General features: G+C 48.7%; 1 pseudogene; it reads left to right on the top strand.

The window, feature by feature from the left end:
- The first annotated feature begins 5,594 nt into the window (after positions 1 to 5,594).
- Positions 5,595 to 6,450, top strand: part of LOC149164563 (25S ribosomal RNA) — a 3,229-nt pseudogene continuing 2,373 nt past the window's right edge.

The following is a 6,450-nucleotide window of genomic DNA, read 5'->3' as shown; positions in this document are numbered from 1 at the left end:
GAGCTATGGAGGGAAAGTACTCTACGGAGATGCGCATGTTTGGGACAGTAATAAAAGAACTTTAGATTTGGTTCTCTACTTGGCCACTCTACTCGAAGTTGGCGCAGTCAATTTGAGATCAATTATTTGATCAATTCTTCGATCGCGTAATTACGTATATAATGAAGCGTCATGAACAGGCATACCAGGTTAGGCGTCACACCTTACTTACGAGCATGCCAGACTACGGCATCCCACCTACGGGGCCGAACACGCCGCCCAAAGTCTTCCTACGGCGAGTCGGCATTCTTATACTACTTGGCTACGGAGCTTGAAACCTTCGACCGTTGATTGAGGGAAGGGAACCCACAGCTGGACCAAGCAAAGGGACGTAAAGCTGGCTGGCTTATTTGTTCACTCGTTCATTCATAGGCGGCAGGCTCTCAAGATTGGTTGGTTGATCGATCGATTCGCGTTCGAGTATGGTTATTATATGAGCATGTTGCGGCATGTTTTATGACGTTGTCTCAGGCTATACGTTGATTCAGAAGATGGTTTGTTTCCCCGCTACGATTCACCCGTGATGGTCTCATGGCGTTCTATCAGGCAGGCAGGGCACTTAAAGCAAGTCAGTCAGGCAGAAAGTCAGTCAGGCAGGGCACAACAAGTGATGAATCAGTTGATGGTTTCATGGCGTTCTATCCCGGTTTAACATGTTACTACGTTCAGTCAGTTAACTGGCACAACCCAAACCTACCATTTCACCCCTGCCCTATATAAGCTCTATATCAGCTCTACCTGAGGATTGGCTTTGGGATCGGATTGGCCCTGTTGGTCAATCATTGAACCGGTCTCAGATGCCATTTTCCGCCTAAGCCTATTGATGAAAGGCCAATAGCGAGTCGCCAGGCTGCCGCAAAGGTCAGGTGGCATCACAGCCCCACCATAAGCCTTCTATGAGCCCCATTAGCCCTCCAACCCTTAGGAGGTCGGGTAAGCCTATGGAGGTTGGGTTTAGGCCCTATTAGCCCACCATAAGCCCGCTTGACCCTTGCCTGATGCGGACAAGCGATTTCATTCTTTTTTTCGCATTTCATCAGAGACGAAAACATGGTTTGACCTAAGCAGTTAGGTGGTCTATTCGAGTGATTCGAGTGGTATATTCGTGAGGGCAAAGCATCTGCCTGTTTCCGCATTATCATAGCCTGTATCTGCATTCACCGTTCATAGGCATTCACCGTTCATAGGCATTACCCGTAGGCATTCACTGTGCATAACCTTGCCTTACCTTTCGCCGGCGCAGGACCCGAAGAATTGACCTACCTACCTTTCAGGACCATCCGTTAGATCCTATAGATATTAGATAGTTCTATCGATGAGATAGATAGAAAAAGAAATATTAGTGGCGAAGAGAGGCATCGGGCCATGTGTCGATGTGATGTTCAACAATGTGAAAACCAAGTCTGGGCATCTCCTCATTCTCTGTCTCTGCACGAATCCATCTCCTCCATCATTCTCTAAACAGATTGGGTCGGAAACACAATACCTCTACTCATTCTATTTACTGGTCAGGTCGGGTTGGCATGCTATACACGGGTCAGGTCGAGGCTAGCTAGGTGCTTATCCATATACAAATGACAGACACAGAGAGGGGCCAGCCAGGTAGGTGCTTATTTGGTTCGCCAAGCCGTTTAGGGGCGGGCTTCTACGTGCAGGAGGTGATGGTCCCGATCCTCATTCTCTATACCTACTCAGCTGCAGTGAGGGAAAACGTTTTGGAGAACAGTCATGAAGGTGCTGGTCCCGATCCTCATTCCAACCGACCGATAGTGAGCCTTCGAATCCCTTTCCGATCCAGAAAGATAGTGATTCAAGCCCTCACCTACCACTCTCACACACCTGGTCCATCCAGCATAGTTCTTCTTGCCCTCACGCCCTCACCCACCGACCTCACCTACCGACCTCACACACCGGGTCCATCCAGATAGTTCTTGTTCACCTACCCGGGACAGAAAGGGGATCTTAACTACGAGATGGAGGTGGATATTAATTAGGGTCAAAGTTGGGATGAAAGTTCGAGAAGTAGCAGTGGGAAGGAGCAGTTTCATTATCTCTCACGTCTTGCCTTCCCGTGTTCTTGCCCGGACCGTTCTTGCCTTACCGTGTCAGTTCTCCCTTAGCGTTCCATCCAGATTCCCCCCGAGCCACCGCTCCATACGAATAACGAAAACAGAGCCGTGGATCTTCTCGTGTTCGGCGCGTACGTAAATACATACCCGAGATAGAGATGGAAGGACCCCATACCCCAGAAAGGTACCTTGTGCAACGAATGAGAGCGGTTGGTTTCTTTATTTTAAAAGTGACATTGACTTTCAGAATAATTGCGTTTTGCTTGGAACCTATGCCCTACCTATGACCGAACACCTTCCTTAATACCCCCTTGCCTGCCTACCCTCTCCATCCGAACGAAGTCAGTGAAACGGGCACAGGAAGGAATTAATTAGAAGTGTGAAACCTGTTTCCATCCCCCCCATGCCCAGGAGGTCGCGGTTCTCCTTGTGCATTACCCGTTCTAGAGACATCGTGAAAAGTTCGACGTGCACAGGAATGAGGCGGTTATATATTTGTTACCTTTTATTGATAACATGTGCCCAGTCAGTGAGTGAGTGTCAGGTTAGTCAGTTAGGTTAGCCGGAAGAGATGGACCTGCCCCTGAAGAAGCGAGACACGCCCCGTAAAGAGGAGCTTTAAGGCATGTAAGGTTGTATTCGTCTGGATCTGCTGTTGGCTCTACCCATGCCACCTTTGGTTCCTGAATTTACCCACACTCTCTATCATCTTTAGACGCCCACTTTTGTTAGTCAATTTACCACCTTCTAAGGGCCGGGTTAATAGAGAGGTCCGGAGGGCCCTTACTTCTTCATAGGGACGGAGTCACTCACTATTCATATGGTGAGGGTGAACCGGTTTTATGGGACACCTCCGGGTTACCCCCAGTTGGATGAGCAACCCGGTGTTAGGCGAACCCCCAGTGAGAGTAGCTATAGTTTCACCCAGTTGATCTCAGCTACTGAGTTTGGGTCAAGCCACTTAGCGTAGTAGATAGGCAATACAGCAGCCCCAGGAGTTAGGCTAAAAACCAAGCTTGGCAGCTTCAAAGTTGATCAGCTCCTGGTGTTGGGCTAACCCAGCTTGTCGGCTAATGTGTGGATGTAGATGATGTATTCTCGGCTGCAACCCCCAGTCACTGTCCAAGAGGTAAGTAGTAGGGGGTCAAGGGTATTCCCGAATAGTAGTACGTGGTCAAGGGTACACGAACTAGTCTTTCTTCTCCCCGTACGGATGGTTGAGCCTTAAAGCGTAATGACATATATAATAGCGGTGATAATACACCCTGCTTTGACTCATTCCCTTCAATTTACTTATTGGGTGGCCCCTATCAAATAAGTAACTAAAAAAGTCACTAACGTACCTAATTGATAGCTCGGCGAGAAGCCTTCTCTATTTGAGAGATAGGAACAGACATGTACCTCGGCCCAGATACGTATTGATTCATTTCCTAGTCATTTCCAGGGGTAAGTGCCATACAGGAACAGGAATGCCGGAGGCATCCTCTCCCGTTGGTCATTCTTTATATATGTCATTATTGACCGATATAATTCATGAAATGACATGAATGACATATATAATATATTCTTTTCATCTCCCTCATTCATGCATAATGACATATCTCGAATGACGTAATTACGTATATAATGAATGACTGGAATCACTGGTCGAAATGAACCAAGGTCCCGGAGGGGCTTGCGCTTCCTCTCGATGGCGGCCCTCTCCTCTCCTCTCCTTAACAGTCGAGCCCCCTCTCCTTATTAGTCGAGTGTGCTAACGCACCCTAAAGGGTCCTTATTAGTCGAGCCCCCTAAAGGGACGGAGTCACTCACTATTCATATGGTGAGGGTTTTAACTCTCACTCATCATATGGGTGAGGGACGGAGTCACTCACTATTCATATGGTGAGGGTCCTCTCCCTCTCCTTAATAGTCGAGTACCTAAAGGTCCTATGGTCGAGCGCCTCCGGTCCTTAACAGTCGAGCACCTAAAGGTGATGGCGGCCTTAACAGTTGAGCCTGCTTACGCATCCTCTCCCTCTTGGTCGAGCACCTAAAGGTCCTCTCCTCTCCTCTCCCTAATGGTCGAGCCCCCTAAAGGGACAGAGTCACTCACTATTCATATGGTGAGGGTCCTCTCCTCTCCTCTCCCTTATGGTCAAGCACCCTAAAGGGTCCTTATCAGTCGAGCCCCCTAAAGGGACGAAGTCACTCACTATTCATATGGTGAGGGTTTTAACTCTCACTCATCATATGGGTGAGGGACGGAGTCACTCACTATTCATATGGTGAGGGTCCTCTCCCTCTCCTTAATAGTCGAGTACCTAAAGGTCCTATGGTCGAGCGCCTCCGGTCCTTAACAGTCGAGCCTGCTTACGCATCCTTATCAGTCGAGCCCCCTAAAGGGACAGAGTCACTCACTATTCATATGGTGAGGGTCCTCTCCCTCTCCTTAATAGTTGAGTACCTAAAGGTCCTATGGTCGAGCGCCTTCGGTCCTTAACAGTCGAGCCTGCTTACGCATCCTTATGGTCGAGTACCTAAAGGTTCAATTTAATTATTGGGTGGGGGGGCTATGGTCGAGCCTGCTTACGCATCCTAATGGTCGAGCCCCCTCTCCTCTCCTCTCCCTTGGGGTCGAGTACCTAAAGGTCCTTATCATTCGAGCCCCCTCTCCTCTCCTCTCCCTTGGGGTCGAGTACCTAAAGGTCCTTATCAGTCGAGCCCCCTAAAGGGACGGAGTCACTCACTATTCATATGGTGAGGGTCCTCTCCCTTATGGTCGAGCCTGCTTACGCATCCTTATTAGTCGAGTGTGATAACGCACCCTAAAGGGTCCTCTCCCTTATGGTCGAGCCTGCTTACGCATCCTTATTAGTCGAGTGTGCTAACGCACCCTAAAGGGTCCTAGTGCAAGGAGACACGAACTAGTCTTTCTTCTCCCCGTACGGATGGTTGAGCCTTAAAGCGTAATGACATATATAATAGCCACAAGGTAGATCGAGCTATCAAAATACCAGAATGACCATAATGACATATATAATATATGCATTGATAAGAAAGCGTAATGACATATGCCCATATATGCATTTTCTGGTGTAATGACTGCTATCGAGTCATGATTGGAAGGCCCCCATCGTTTCGCGCAGAGGTTCGCGAGATCGATCTAATTGCTTGCGAAATGACATATATCGAGTCATTCATGCATAATGAAATATGCCCATATATGCATTATCTGCTAAAGCGTAATTACGTATATAATGACTGGAATCACGAACAAGTTTCAGTGATTGATGGGTGCGTTAGCACACTCGGCCAAAAGGCCGCCATCGGTGGTGCGGTGTGAAGCAGGTTCAATGCCTGCTGTATCGGAAAGAATGCATCGGATGGATGCCCGGGCATTGAGAGGGAAGGACGCTTCCAAAGGCGAAAGGCCGTGGGGAGATACCGTCCGTGATCCATGGATCTCCGATCGGGAAACCGTATCCAAGCCCCGTGGCTAGTCCGCGCTCCTTGGACTTGAAAGACTTAGCGAACTGAAACATCTAAGTAGCTATGGGAAGGGGAATCAACCGAGACCCCGTTAGTAGCGGCGAGCGAAAGCGGATTGGGCAAATACTAAGCAGCGGAGGTTTTCGTTTCGATCTTGGTCTCATTTTCCTAGCCTTGCCTTCTCTGCGTGATTCATTTCAGTTCATTGGATGATGGAAGAACCAGGCATGCCAATCTTTGCCCTTTGATTTAGGCTATAAGGTGCCGTAAGGAACTTGAGTTGCTCGACCATAAGGACCTTTAGGTGCTCGACCATAAGGGCCGCCATCGAGAGGTAGGCAGAATTGTGAATGAAAAGGTTGGAAGATCTGGTCAAAGAAGGTGATAGCCCTGTAGAGAGTCCCATGGTTCGATTCTGTAAGTAAAACGCAGCGTGTTTGAATTAGGATCGCTTTGTAGCGAGAAAGGGGGACCACCCTCTAAGCCCAAGTATTCCTCAATGACCGATAGCATACAAGTACCGTGAGGGAAAGGTGAAAAGAACCCTAGGAAAGGGAGTGCAATAGAAAGAAATCCGATGCGAACAATCACTCGAAGGATGCGTAAGCAGGCTCGACCATAAGGGAGAGGAATTTCTTGCTTGACCCTCCAGGGGAAAGGAGCGAAGCTGCGGGTAAGATTCTCAGGGTCTAATCTGATCGAAAATACCCTCTCCTTAGCAGTCGAGCCCCTGCCAGTCCTCACCCATCGGAATGAGTGAGTGACCCCTAAGTCATATGGGGCCCTCTATTTGTTTCAAATACCTGAGCAGAGCTCAGGGTTGGGTTGACCTGGACGCGGCTCACCCTAACGGCGTACCTTTTGCATAATG

The sequence above is a fragment of the Pinus tabuliformis genome, chromosome 5_1 (assembly GCF_031772625.1).
Source record: "Pinus tabuliformis cultivar Carrire ecotype Pingquan chromosome 5_1, CPIR1, whole genome shotgun sequence".
NCBI classification, from domain to species: Eukaryota; Viridiplantae; Streptophyta; class Pinopsida; order Pinales; family Pinaceae; genus Pinus; species Pinus tabuliformis.
This window is presented reverse-complemented; position numbering and strand designations above follow the sequence as displayed.